The sequence below is a fragment of the Thrips palmi genome, unplaced genomic scaffold, assembly GCF_012932325.1.
Source record: "Thrips palmi isolate BJ-2018 unplaced genomic scaffold, TpBJ-2018v1 HiC_scaffold_10, whole genome shotgun sequence".
Classification (NCBI taxonomy): Eukaryota; Metazoa; Arthropoda; class Insecta; order Thysanoptera; family Thripidae; genus Thrips; species Thrips palmi.
This window is the reverse complement of record NW_023144621.1, coordinates 12,555,839-12,569,248: the sequence shown is the minus strand read 5'-3', so window position 1 is coordinate 12,569,248 and position 13,410 is coordinate 12,555,839. Positions and strand designations below refer to the sequence as shown.

At 58.0% G+C, this 13,410-nt stretch overlaps 1 protein-coding gene across 3 annotated transcripts in view; it reads right to left on the bottom strand.

Moving 5' to 3' along the window:
* The window catches only part of LOC117653368 (neurotrimin-like), a 239,936-nt gene that overhangs the window by 152,338 nt on the left and 74,188 nt on the right, over positions 1-13,410 (bottom strand). The gene's annotated exons all lie outside the window — the stretch shown is intronic.

The following is a 13,410-nucleotide window of genomic DNA, read 5'->3' as shown; positions in this document are numbered from 1 at the left end:
ACGCCCTGCCGGTGCGAGGGAGACAGAGCGATAAGGCACTCTTTCAGAATCAGCCCAGTGGACGGTGCAACTGGCCAGGGCCAGGGTGGCTCGGGGTAAGTACAGTATGCGACGTCGGTATCCCCTCAAAACCGATGGGGCGACCGGGGATATCAGATGGTGAGGAAAGCGGCGATGGGGCGAGCGGGCCAGGGCGTGTAGGGCGTCCAGGTCCAGCAGCCCCGCAGCCCCGCCGAACGGCAGGGCCAGTTTATTTCATTGGAGTGGGATTTCCGCTAAGTGCGGCGAGCAGCGGCCGAGCGCTCGCGCCGGACTCGACCCTCCTGCATCGGGGTCGGGAAATATACGGGAACGGGGAGAAGGCGAACCAAGTGCTGCGCGGTGCCTGGCCCTCCATTGCCCTTCATTGCCAGCAGCAGCAGCAGCTGCGTCGGAAGGTGGGGAGGGCCAAGCCCTGGGCCGAGCCCTGGGCCGAGCGCTGGGCCGAGCCCTGGGCCGAGGGCCGGGCGCGTATTTTCCCGCTCGGACTTGTCATCGACAGTTTGGGATTTGCCCGCGCTAGTTTCACAGGGAACACGCCGACAGGCTAAGCCTCGCAGAATCGCAACAACGCCGCGTCGTCGCTCCCTCGGCACAGCGTTGGCATGGCGGGGCGTGGCGGGGCGTGGCGAGGCGTGGCGGCGCTGACCTAATTCGGTCGGCCCTTTCATCAGCGACAAAGGTAGTGGGACGCAAGGCGACACCGGCGAACACGACACGTTGGACGCGAGGCAGAGGCAGCGCGGCGCGCGCGGCGAACGGGGATCGGCCGGGCGGGGAAGTCACGCGGATTTGCACCGCAGCCACCATCTCTCTGCCTCTCTCTCTCTCTCCTCTCTCTCTCTCTCTCTCTCTCTCTCTCTCTCTCTCTCTCTCTCTCTCTCTCTGTGTGTGTGTGTGCATCACACTGCACACTCACATTGGTGGAGCCGGCCAAGCAGCGCGGCGCCGCGGCCCACCCCGTGCAATCCGTCCTTGTGACGCGGTGCCCGTTGGTGCCGTTCCTCGGCAAGATTATTCATCCAAAATTCATCAAGTTATTCGGGCTAGATTGTTCCCGGTCGCGCCGGCAGGCAGGCAGGCAGGCAGGGGGTGAGTGAGCGAGACGGCAGAGCGGAACGGGCGGCACGCTGTACCTTTCCCACTCCCTTCCTCCCTTTTCCCAGGAACTCGGGCACCCCTACGTGCCAGCGGCGCGGTGCGGCAGCGCGGGACCACAGCATGCCTGCCCGCCCCGCCCCAACCCGCCCCACCCCGCCACGCCGCGACGCTTGGTGACAAAAAGTGACGCAGGGAGGCAACTTGTCAAGTTTTAAGTCAATTTCACCGCGAGGCGCGCGCATGCCTACGCGTGGAGGGGAAGAAACGGCCGTGAGTTTTGGCAACGAGGTGAGAGAGAGAGAGAGAGAGAGAGAGAGAGAGAGAGAGAGAGAGAGAGAGAGAGAGGGGGGGGGGTTTGTGGCGTGTGTGACGCGCGCTGATCGATGTGGCGTGCGGGGCGCGGGGACGTCTTGCTGTTCGCCGCCCCAGGTGTCGAAGTCGGTGCCGTCCATTTTCGCCTAAATTACGCGTCCGCGATTTGACAAGGACCGGAGGGTCCCCACCGCGCCGCCGCACCCCACCCTGCCTCGCCCGCAGCTGCGCCCGGCCGCCTCATCACGCCCAGGGGGGTCTCCGGGGAGCCCTGGTCAGCGCCAACTTGGAATCGGCCGGCAAACCGCCGCCATTTTTCACATCAAGCCTACGGCCGTGTTTTTTCCCTCCTCGCTGCCGCCCTGCTGCCGCCCTACTGCCGCCACGCTGCCGCCCACTAGGCCTGGTCCAGTATGGTGCCATCGAGCGGGCCGGGCCCCTGGAGGGTTCCGGCAGGCACAGCTGCAGTGGGGTTGCCTACCCGGAGCTCTGCAGGCGGCGTCCGCACTCACCGGGCCCGGCGCCGAAACCAAAATTTTCATACCTCTCCTCTCCCCCCTGAGTCATTTACGGCGGGAAATATGGCTTGCCGTTACAGCGAGTTTACGCGGCCAGGAAGGAGAGAGGCGATGGAGAGCGACGGCCACAACACGCACGGCAAGGCCCGCCAGGCGGCCCGCCCGGAATGGCGATCATCAAAACAGGGGCGAGATATGTGAGCCCATCAGCCGGCCGGGAAGAAGCGGCTGCATCCCTGGGCCCCACCCTGGCACTGGGCCCCGCGATGGCTCGCATTAAGCGCTCCGCCGGAATGATAACCCGAATGGGGATGCTCACAAGGAACGCCGAGGTGGACGCGGTGTGCGCGGGAGAGGTGAAGCGGCCTCTTTCGGTCAGTGCTCTCGTTGTCTCGCTCACACTCGGTGCGTTTCGTGGCGGTGCGAGAGAGACAGTAAAACGAAACGGATTGTCACCAAGAAGCCTCTTGGAAGTGGCCGCCGCTTTGGAAGCTTTCGCAGCTTTCGAAGGGACGCGGCATTCAACAGGCATGGGCAGGCCGCGTCAGGCGGAAATGAAGTGGCTGCCGCGCCCCCTGCTTCTTTCAGGTCCAGGGGCTGCCCGCCCGCCTGCCTCCCTGCCTGGGGCCCGGGGCAGCGCGCACGCACTTCGAACGGCTGGGGCACGCGGGCCGTACACAAAAATTCTTGGCTTTCATACCACCACCCCTGGGCGGGCAGGCTGGCGGGAAGGCTGGGCTGTGGCGCCCTCCAAGCGCGACCGCCAGGCGGCCAAGTGGCTTGCTCCATTCTGGGCACGCAGCGCTGATGAATAAATCTACAGCTGAGGACGGCGAGGCGCACCACGGCCACGGCGCGGCGCTGCGCGGAGGGAGCGTCGGAGCGACCACTCGGGGCGCCGCGCTCGGCCTTGTTGCAGCCCTTGGCGCCCTTGGCGGTGCGCGTGCTGCAGTCTCGTCGAGGAGGACGTCGAGAGCACCCAGTTCCACGCCGCACTCCCCCAGCAGCCTGATGCCCAGAGACGTCATCGGCGCTGTCTCCCTCAAACCTTGAACCGCTTGCCCCATCGTGCAAGGGAGACAGCGTGACAAAAACGACTCGCCACCACACCGTTGTTGGCGGACGTGAAAGGCGTGTGTGGTTCTCCGCGCTACTGCTGACACATCCCACGCCTCGGGGCCGCCACCGCGGTACGGGGTCACTATTGGTCACTTTGGCGTGACGGGGTGGAACGGCGCGGCCTGCACGCGACAACGGCCATGCACCCCGGCCGCCGCCGAAAAAGCGACAAAGCGACACGCGCGAGGACATTTCTCTAAGCCGAGGCTCAACAGACTGGATGACTCGTGACTTCGTGCCGCCGTGGCCCGCCCTTTGGCCTTCGGGCGAGAGGCTTCCGAACAACTGACGCTCCCTCCTTGTCTCACTTGCACGCGGACGGGACGCCCTGAGAGTGTGACAGGCGGAACGACTCTTCGGAACCAGTCTCCTAAAGCAAGCCTTCGCCGCGCACGCCACAGGCGGGCCAGCGCGCCGCGATCAGACAAAGACCAAAGCAGCAATTTGTCTCGCTCTAATGTCACACCGTGCACCGCATTTTTATTGATGACGCGTGCCTGCGCGGACGAACAGCTAGACAGATGGACGGGCCGGCAGATAGACCGACTCGACCCTTCTGCTGTTCGCCACCCGGGCCCTCAAATTTTATTCCGTACAGCGAGCGCCCTCGAACGCATGTATGTGTGAAAGAAGCGGGAGGGGGGAGGCAACCGTACGCCGTGCGAGTGTTAAATCCAGTCCCGGGACGCATCGCTTGTCAAATTAATGCCTACACTCTCCGACACTCCACGGACATTTTTTTCAGTAATCCTACAGTTTAATTATTTTTTCTGCAATTGTTGTCCTTTTGATTGTAAGTACAGAAAAAATAATCAGCAACCTTACAGAAAAGTGGTCTGTTGATAATATTTTCTGCAACTACAGTTATGATCAAGCAGAAAAAAATTACTGTTCCATCCTAGTAAAAATGATCTATAAATGTAGTCAAAATGTTCTCTACATACAGATAATATATACAAGAATTAACAGAAAAGATTTTAAAGAGTCAGAATAACTTTTTGGATGTTTCCGCTAAAAGTCACAATTCAACCATCTCTTAAAAGCCGCTTACATTGAGTCCTTTCTTGACTTGTCGAAGCTAAGAATGTTTTGTAGGATCATTTTGACTAAGCGCATTACCTTCCAATCAGCTTTGTTTGAACGGAGAAAAATTTCTCTGAAAATATTTACTGAAGATCACAAAGTAGTCATCGACAAATTGTTTATGAGCACAAACTTTATCTTCTACATTTGCAGAAAATAAATTCTTTGATTATAAACAAATTTGTCATCATATTTCTACTGATATTGTAAATTTTCTGTAAGTAAGTAAAAGATTGTCTATAATTACCAAATTTGTTACCGCTAATTTATCTGTATCTCATGTAAAATTTATTCGATATGTTAATGAAAATATTTACTATATCATAGTAACGCTCTAAAATCAGTAAGCCGTAGAGTAAATTTTCTACAACATAGAAAAAATAATCAGTGAAGGTCTGAGAGTGTAGCTGAATACAGTTCCTCAACACAGCCATGTTCTAAATCCACAAACAATTCTATTTGTTGGCCCTCCGCGGGTTCGGTTCGGCGGTTGCAGGGCGTTGGCCAGCGTGGCATGGTGGCCACGCATCCGGGCCGAAGCTGGGCTGGCTGTGCTGTGCCGCGGTTTATTAGAAGATGGAAAGGGGATTTCCTCGGTGAATGGAGAGAGGGATTGCGGGGAAGGGGGTGCCGCGCTGGGCTGCGCGTAGAGTGCTGATGATTTTTTTCCTCCCCCGCTCGCTTCGCTTGGTTGTGTGCGCCAGTGTTGGCGTGGGGGTGTGCGCATGTTCGGGCCAATCGACGCGGGTTTTACTCGTGGAACCCAAACGACTGAAAACGGGCGTGCTGCCTTTTTAAAAACAAGTACCCGCAGCGATCGCAATGTGTTCGAGTACCGGCGTGTGGCTCACTTCCACCAACGCCACCGACACCACCACGCTCACAGCATCTCTTCCCTCAGGGCACGTCCCGGGAATGACAGGCACCAACAGACTGCCACCCCCCACTCACACACACACGTAGCCTGCCCTAGGCATCCAAACAGCACGCGTGCGGAGAAGGCGGGCCGAGCCGGGTAGAGTCAAAGGGACGCGACACAGAGCGATGAGGGAGCGGGCAAGGCTAACACCCGCCCTGCAGAGTGTATGTGCGGCGCCCGGCGCCGCCAGGCCTAGCCTCTGCCGCTCACACAAGTCCTTTCTGGTCAGTCCCCATGTGGCGGGCCCGGTTGCGTGGCAAGGCGTGGTGTACGATGCGAGTGGCCCGTGGGGTCGGGGCGGTCGGGGCCCCTGAAACAAAGACAGGGTGGACGTGTTGGCGCTGTGGGCTCGGTCGCCGCACCGTCCAAACCAGCCTTGGGCTCAAGACAAATAACACTGCAAAGTGTGGAATCGGCAAAGTCACGTCAAAGTTTATAGCCTGTGTCACAGACCAAAAATGCATAACTTAAATCTGCTTTCAGACTGCATTTCACCCTGTCTGTTGGCGTTTCCATGGGAAAGTGTAAAAAACTGTCTCGTCCATATACTGGGCCGGCTAGGCTGCCGGCTGCGAGTGAAATGGCCTGTGCGGGGAAGGGGAAAGGGGGGGGGGCGTTTCGAAACAGTGTCTCTCCGCAGCCCGGCGCAGCCCGGCGCAGCCCCCACTTCTGGAAAATTGTTATCATTCCCACCACACGCACGCACTGCTGCACGCGCACGCCCGTGCCCGTGACGCGCTGGCCGTCACGTCCAAGGGCTTTCCCTCGGACCAGCCACGGCCCAGCCATCGTCCAGCCACGGCCCAGCCGGCCCCTGATGACTGGGGCCGAGCAAACAGCACCCAAAACAAACCGACGACGTCGCGGAGATCGTGAAGTGGACCAGGCGGACAGACCGACGGCCAGTCGAAGCGGTGCGCAAGGCCCGGAGTGGTACCCTGCTGTCTGATTTTACATTTCCTCACCGACCTGTCCATTTTTTTTGTGGATCCACCCGGAGGACTGCGAAGAAGACACAGCAGAGAAAGGACTGTTTGGAATCAGCGTGCTGTTGAAGTTCAGACCAGTGGCCTGCCCCACGTCCATATCACATTTCGGATGCAGTCGTCCACCACATTGAAGTTCAGACCAGTGGCTTGCCCCACGTCCATATCAAGTTTAGGCCGAAGCCAGAGGCTGCCAGAGCTCGTCCCTGACGGGCGCACTGGGCACAGCAAGAGCACCGGGCAACCGCATCCGCATTCCTGGCCTGATGAGCCAGCACCGCCTCAAAGGCGGCCTGCAGTGCGCGCCTCTCCAGCACCTCTCCAGCACCTCTCCAGCAGCTCTCCAGCAGCCCGCCATCGACCCGATGTACCGTTCAATACAACCGCCTCCCCATGGCAATATGCAAATGCAGTCCACAGCAACTTGGGGAAAAAGGAGAGGCGGAACGATGAGGTCGTGCGATGGATCATTTTGGTTTTGTTGCTCGCGCGTTCCGGCGCCGGGCCTCAACATCGGCCAAAAGTACTCCCGAGGGCGGCACCGCCAGAGAAAAAACCAAAGTGTGTGCACACGGGGGTACAGCGGGCCGGCTGGTCTGGGAAAAAATAACACAGGGAAATGATTTGGGGCAGTCTTGCCAAGGGACGTCTAAGTGGGGGCGGGAAAGTGTGGGTGTATCTGTGTGTGTGTGTGGTAGCGAGTCGCGGTGCAAGCACAGGATGCCGGGGATCGTAAATCGGCAGAGAGTATTTGATTCAGGGTGCCGTTCCGGGGATGTTTGTGACCGCGCCACAGTAGTGCTACATGAGGGGCAGTGAAAGAGAGGTGGCGAAAGAGGGAGCGGGAAGAGAGCGGATAGAGGGAGAGAGATGGCTGAAGAGATACAGCGAGAGGCACGAGGGGCAGTGAGTGAGAGAAGGGCGAGGGGAAAAGAAGAGGCGAGGCGAGGGAATCCGAAACACGGCTGCTGGCTGCTCGGCGTCGTGAGGCGTCGCGGTGGCTGTGGGTGACGGGTCGTCATACGGCACCGCAGAAAGGGGCCCAGTCAACACGGGGGACCCATTTTCGGAGCCGCGCGTCGCTGAACCACGAGCCGCGTCACGTCAAGGCGCGGAGAAAGTGGCGCCGCCTGCCGCGACTTACGCGAAGCGCCATCGGGGACCGCACGTAAACCGGACCCAAAAAAGACGCCTTGATCTGCTCGGGTGGCACTGTCAAAAACGAAAACTTGAATTGATCTAGACCTCGCAAGTATCCTACGATCTGTGGTAACATAGTCAGCTTCTGTACTACGCTAAGGTATCTCAAAGTGTAAGGTATGGCCTGCTAAATCTTTCGTAGACCAAAGCCCTGGCCACTTATCGACCTGCAGTGTACCACCACGACGGCCCTCGGCAGTTGAGTAGTTGTTTCGCCATCTCCCAGCCAGACAGAATGCTTCCGGGTCCAACCCGCTGGGCGCTGCTCCGCTGCTACCCTTTACGATGCGAGCTAAGCAAGCCGCGCTGTTCGACGAGACAGCACAAATGCGGGAGGGGCTTCAGGAAAGGGGTTGGCATCGAGTTGGCATGCAGGCCTTACAACAACCGAAAAAGACACACCAACGGCGCCCCGGGCGGCGCGGCACAGCACGGTACGGCACGTGGCCCCACGACAGTCACCTGACGAGTTCTTTGTTTCAATAACTTTCTCGTTCCTTTTAATTATCCCTCCCTAATGGTTTTCCCCGCGGTATCGCCGAGCCAGCCCCACCCATGCCGCCGTCTCGCTCGCCCATTCACAAAGTGGCCCGCGGAGCCGACAAAGCCATGCTTTGCGCTTCGTCCCCCTTGCTGCCCTTACGCGTCGACCCGCGAGTGCGAGAGAGATGAAGCGACACTTGTTCGGAATCGGCCTGCAGGTCCAAATCCAGCCCGCAACGCGCGTAACAAATGGCATTAAGAGTTCGACGGTATAATTACGGCGTCCCCCAAATTTCACGGCGGCGGCAGTGTAGGCGGCCATGGTGGAGGCGGGGCTATTTTTGGAGGGATTAGGATAGTGTAAGCTCCCTTGGAACGCGGTCATTTGTCGTAATCACCAGGCAAGTATGCGCCTTGGAGTCGTGCGGGGAAGAGGTGGGGGAGGAGGGTGAGAGGGGGAACCAGGGGGCGTGATCGAATGGTGTTGAGGCCGGCCAAGCGTTATGCATTGGGTAATAGCATATCGTCGGAAGGGTACCAAAGCGTCTGGAAACAACGCAAAAGGTGAGGCCCCCTTCCCCGACAACGCCACGCCCTGCTCAACAGCTATAAAAGGCGCACCAGTCGATCCAGTAATTTGCTTGTTCTTTCTTTTTCCCCTCTGCCCGAATTCTGCTTCTCTCTCGCACTTACCCGCTAGGCTGCTTTCTTTTTCTCTGTCTTCTCCCGAAGCAGCGCGCCCGGCTGAAATATTCCGGACAGCGTTTCACGAGCTGCCCGGCTGTGAATAAATGAGTCGGCCGGCTTTCGTTCAATTTTGTGTGGGTGTCGTCGTGTCCACGCCCAGCGCGCCTCGCCAGGCCTCGCCCGGCCTCGCCCGGCCTCGCCCCGAGACCGCACCGTAGGGGTGGCAGAGCAGAAAGGCGTCCCGAACTCCGACGGCTCGGCTCGGCCCCGCCCGGCTTGGCTTGGCCCGGCACGCGTTGCCCCATTTATTCCCAAGTTTTGCCTGGCAGTGCGGCGGAATCGCTAATGCGCGGAAAAGAAACTCGGCTGGGCCGGCTGCAGGATTTACGCTCCGCGTGTGTAGGCCTGGCTGCCTGGCTGGGCCCGGGCTTACCGCACCGAGAATTAGGAAGGGCGAACCTCTTAGAGAATCCCCGATGCTCCACGGCCCAGGGTGGCTCGGCCCACCGTCTCGCCCCACAACGTGCTAGAAGGGAGGCCGTGAAAGCTTTTAAAAAATTAAAGCCAAAGTAGTGCGTTTCGGCGATTCGGTCCGACAAGACAATCTGAGCAACCGGCGAAACCAACAGCAGCAGCGAAACAACGCCGCCAGCCACGCAACGTAAGATCTGATGCCGTGTGTCTTCGATCGGTATCAATCATGCAAAAAGTCTCTCTTTAGACCGTGCCTCACGGGGAGCCAACGAGACAGTTGAAGCGCATCTGTCGCGAGGGACGTCTCGCCATCTTGCCTGTGAGGCGTGCATCCACTGGCATTCTCAATTATTGCCCGCACATCAATGTCAAGTGCAAACGGCTCGGTGACGTTCTGGGAAGGCCGGATCATTTTGTGTGAACTTTGCATTCTAAGTGTAGCGTACACACTCAAACACTGCACTGATCAGGGAGAAAATAGTGTATGCACTTGGTACCCCGTTAGGGTTCCTCACTTGGAATCAGTCAGCTCCTCCAGGGCGACCGAAGTGCAAAGCGCGGGCAGTGCTCCCGGTGCAAGGGTGGGGGAGTAGATTTTTCAGGCCGTGTGAGACAGTCTTATTGAGCGCGTCGGCCTCGATCTAGGCAGCGCGGTCGGCGACAGGCTCCGCATTTTAACGGCCGAATTAAGGCGGCTGCAGCGCACTGCTAGAGGGGCATGCCCCAACGTCGTCCCAGAGGCCGTCCCCGACGTCGTCCCCGAGGCCGTCCACCACGACAACTCACCTGCTGGCGGCCTCATCGCTCTGCCGGCCGACGCCCTCGCAATCGATACAGGGAGAAAGGGCGCCCCCCCCCCTCCTGCCCCACCTTGCCCGTCCAGGTGTGAAGCCGATACGGTAATTCGGGAAGGGTAAGGCCTCCAGTGGAACGACCATCGGCAACGGGCGACAATCAGTTCGAGTACCTGGGGAAGCTCCAGCACCAGGAAAGGGGTAGGATGGTGGAGAGGTGGTCCCGACAATTTCCATAAGATGAGCGCACCCTTGCTTGGTGCTCGAAAAGTTGAATGGAGCAGAGCGAGCGTGGGAAATTAAAAAACGAAAGCAGCCCTTTCCTGCCTCTGACGATGTCCGCGGATTCTCGGTTACGAATTGAGGCCACTGTTCCTCTTTGTCGTTTTTGATGACGCCAAGTAGGTCTTTAATCCCACACACAAAAGGCCGACTTAATGTCATGAGTGTGTGTGCACGTGTGTTGCTTTGAGTATGTGCGCGCGTGCCCACGTATCTGCCTTTCCTCGTCTACCCCTTGGCTTCCGATAAACAACTCACTTTGAGGGAACGGAAAAGTAGAGCACGCACACACATATCTATCACATACACCCACACGAACATCAGGCTCACTTTTCCTCACAGAGGGATGCATTGCTCCACGTAGGCACGCACGCACACACACAAATATCCACCTCCGGCACACCAGTGACATATCCCTCCCTATCAGACACCATGTGAGCAAAGTGCTCCAGCGATTCGTGCCTGTCTCTTATCTGTAGAGCGAGCCTCTCCCGCTGAAGCCCCCTGTACGTATGCGTGCAGCTCAGTTTTCGGAGGAGCAAGAAAAAGAACGCGATTGTGATTGTTGTCTCGGAAAATACAGTGCCACTCTAATTGAGTCGTCAATATTTTTTTTTCGCCACACTGTTGCTTGGTGTTGAGTTGGTTCTTGAAGATATTATATGAAACATTTCTTCGAAATGGCTCGAGGCTGGCACGCCGCGCACGGCACGATTATCCTTGTTATTATTATTTCCGAGCTGAATCAACACGCCGCTAATTGCCAAGTTTGGCGCCGCCTTATCAAGCAGTGGCAGCGACGGCGCGACTCGCCGGGCTGGACTAGCCGAGTTGACTAAACCACCCGCTCTACAAATCAAAGAGTGTACATGGTACGCTCTAACTGGAGCATGCCTGCAAGCACGCTTTAACTAGCGCATGCCTGCCAAGCATGCACTAACTAGTGCATACATGCCATGTACACGCTAACTGAAGCATACATTTACTGCATAAGGGATAGGGAGTTTTCTGCATCAGGAAGCGTGTACATGGCATGTATGCACTAGTTAGTGCATGCTTGGAAGGCATGCGCTAGCTAGAGCGTGCTTGCAGGCATGCTCCAGTTAGAGCATACTATGTACACTCTTTGATTTGTAGAGCGTAGCTGAACCTCCTTAGCTGGACCGGCCATGGTGAAAATGGCCCTCAGTAGAACCAGACCTCGGCTAAACCACGCCGAGTTCAACCATCTTCTGCAAAAACCGCTCGTAGCTAAACAGGATCTACCCACACTATCTTAGTTTCTTCAAGGGCTCTGGTAAAGACGAGGCGTAGCCGGAAGCTTCATTCAAGCGCACAATTTACGTTTGCAGACTTATGCATCTCGAGGTCAAACGTAGATAAGATATTTAAGGGACGAAGTGTTTCGCTTAAAGCCTGGCGCAGTAAATGTGACTTTCGAGGAAAGGCGTAAAAGTACACTTCAGTCCCACCAGCGGGAGACCAAATCGTTTGCTCAAGTCTCAAGTCCAACCCAGCGGAATTACCACGCCATTGTGTTAACCAAAGAAACACCGCAGCGCTGTGGACTCTGCAGCTCGGCCGCTGAGCGCCCGAAGCAACACTGGGGCCGCGGGCCAGCACGGCCAGCGCGGCCAGCAGGCCACGGCCAGTAATAAAGATTTCACACTTGAGCGATGGCATCCCGTCATGCCGCAACAAGTGCATGCAGGCGGCTCAGGCCGGTCGAGAGGCTATGCGCTGCAGCGGATGAATCGAATCACTGTACGGCAGAAGCAGCCACCAAATCCCCTCCGCTTTCCCCTCCTCCCCCGACTTCTTTGCTTTCCGCCTTTTTTCCGATTCCTACTTTCATTGTTTTTACGGAACCGCGATTCCCGAATGCATCATCGGCGGCCTATTGGCAGACGGACGGCCAATAAGGCACTAAAGGCGCCCAAAGCGCGGTGCCTGTGGGCTAAAATGGTTTTATGCCGCAGACAAGCGGGCGGGAGTGGGGAGGGGAAAAAGAAAACGAAGCTAGAGAGGATCAAACCCGGCGACAAGGCGTCGCTAGCGTCGCTGCGGCCGACAGTCAGGCTTGCCGAGATCGGCCCCCATCGCTGCGCCTCTATAAAGGTGCCGCCGGTTCCGAGACGCGGTCTTGGTTTGGCTGAGCGATTCTTGATTACCCTGGGGTGCCAAACTTCGGCGGCTGCACCTGCATGCGGGCTGCGCCTTGGCTGCGCTGGGGAATGAAGTTATGCACGACCTGCCATGTTTTCTTTGGCCACCGCACCTTGCTACGTGGGTTCAAATTGCGCCTGAATAAAATAGCGGGCGTTGTTGCCGCGGATCCACGGTCGGAGCGGGATAACCTGGCCGACGTCGCCCTAAGTGACGACGCGGTTTCTTTTTCGCGACGCCGTAAAGCACGCGTCCCGCCGGCAAAGCGGCGCGGCGGTTTAGCGGAATAAAACATAAAGAACGAGCACCGTTTCGGCGCAGCGCGTGAGTTTTCATTAAAGTTTTCGCATTGTTTATCTGGAAAATATTATTTACACGTCGGCGGGGTGAGGCGGACGTAGGCCCACCCCTCGCGGAGCCGTTAAGACAACGCCTCGCGACATTTAAAATGAAACTGCAGGCCGTCGTGTGGCGGTCGGGGCGGGGAGGCGCCGAAGCCGCCATGCGTCTGCGTCGCGACAGAGTTCGACCGCCGGATTCCGCGAAGCCTGGCGAAGCCTGGCGAAGCCTGTAAGACCGCGGGGAATTACCTCTGGGCACGAGGCGTTATTCCACCTGAAAACACTTGGAGCGACCCCCAACCCCGACCACCACTCCACCATGAATTACCTACGCACATACAGACACACCTCGGGCCACACGCACTCACCACGCACATGGGCACTCACACACACGAGTCACCCCTCGCGCAGGTATGCAGGCAAGGCTCTTATTCTCACGGACACGCCACCACACAACCACACGCATACGAAGGGCCCGAAGGGGGCGGGCTTGTGCCGCGGGACACCGAATTGAGCCCCGCTCCCTTGCCTATACTCATGTTTCCAATCGAAAGCGCCCGATTCCTGCCCGCCCCGACTCGTGCGTGCCTCGCGCGGCCGGGACGCACAATTCCACTTTCCGTGTGATGAATCTGATTAGGCGGCGCTCTGGTCGAGGCTCTGGCCGAAGCTTTGGCCGCACTTCTCGGAGCGCCTCGTCTAATGAGCGCGGCAAAGTTGCGTAGCGCCCACTGCGATAAATCAGACTTTGAAACGTATCAAGTTACAGCGTGTTGTTCGTGGCGCACAAAATTATTTCCAGAGTGGCGCGTGTCGCTAGCAGCAGCGGTCCCGAACAGCGCTTAGTCACTCCGTCTCTCTCGCGCCCCTGCGGACCAGCCGACGAGTGCGAGAGAGATGGAGCCA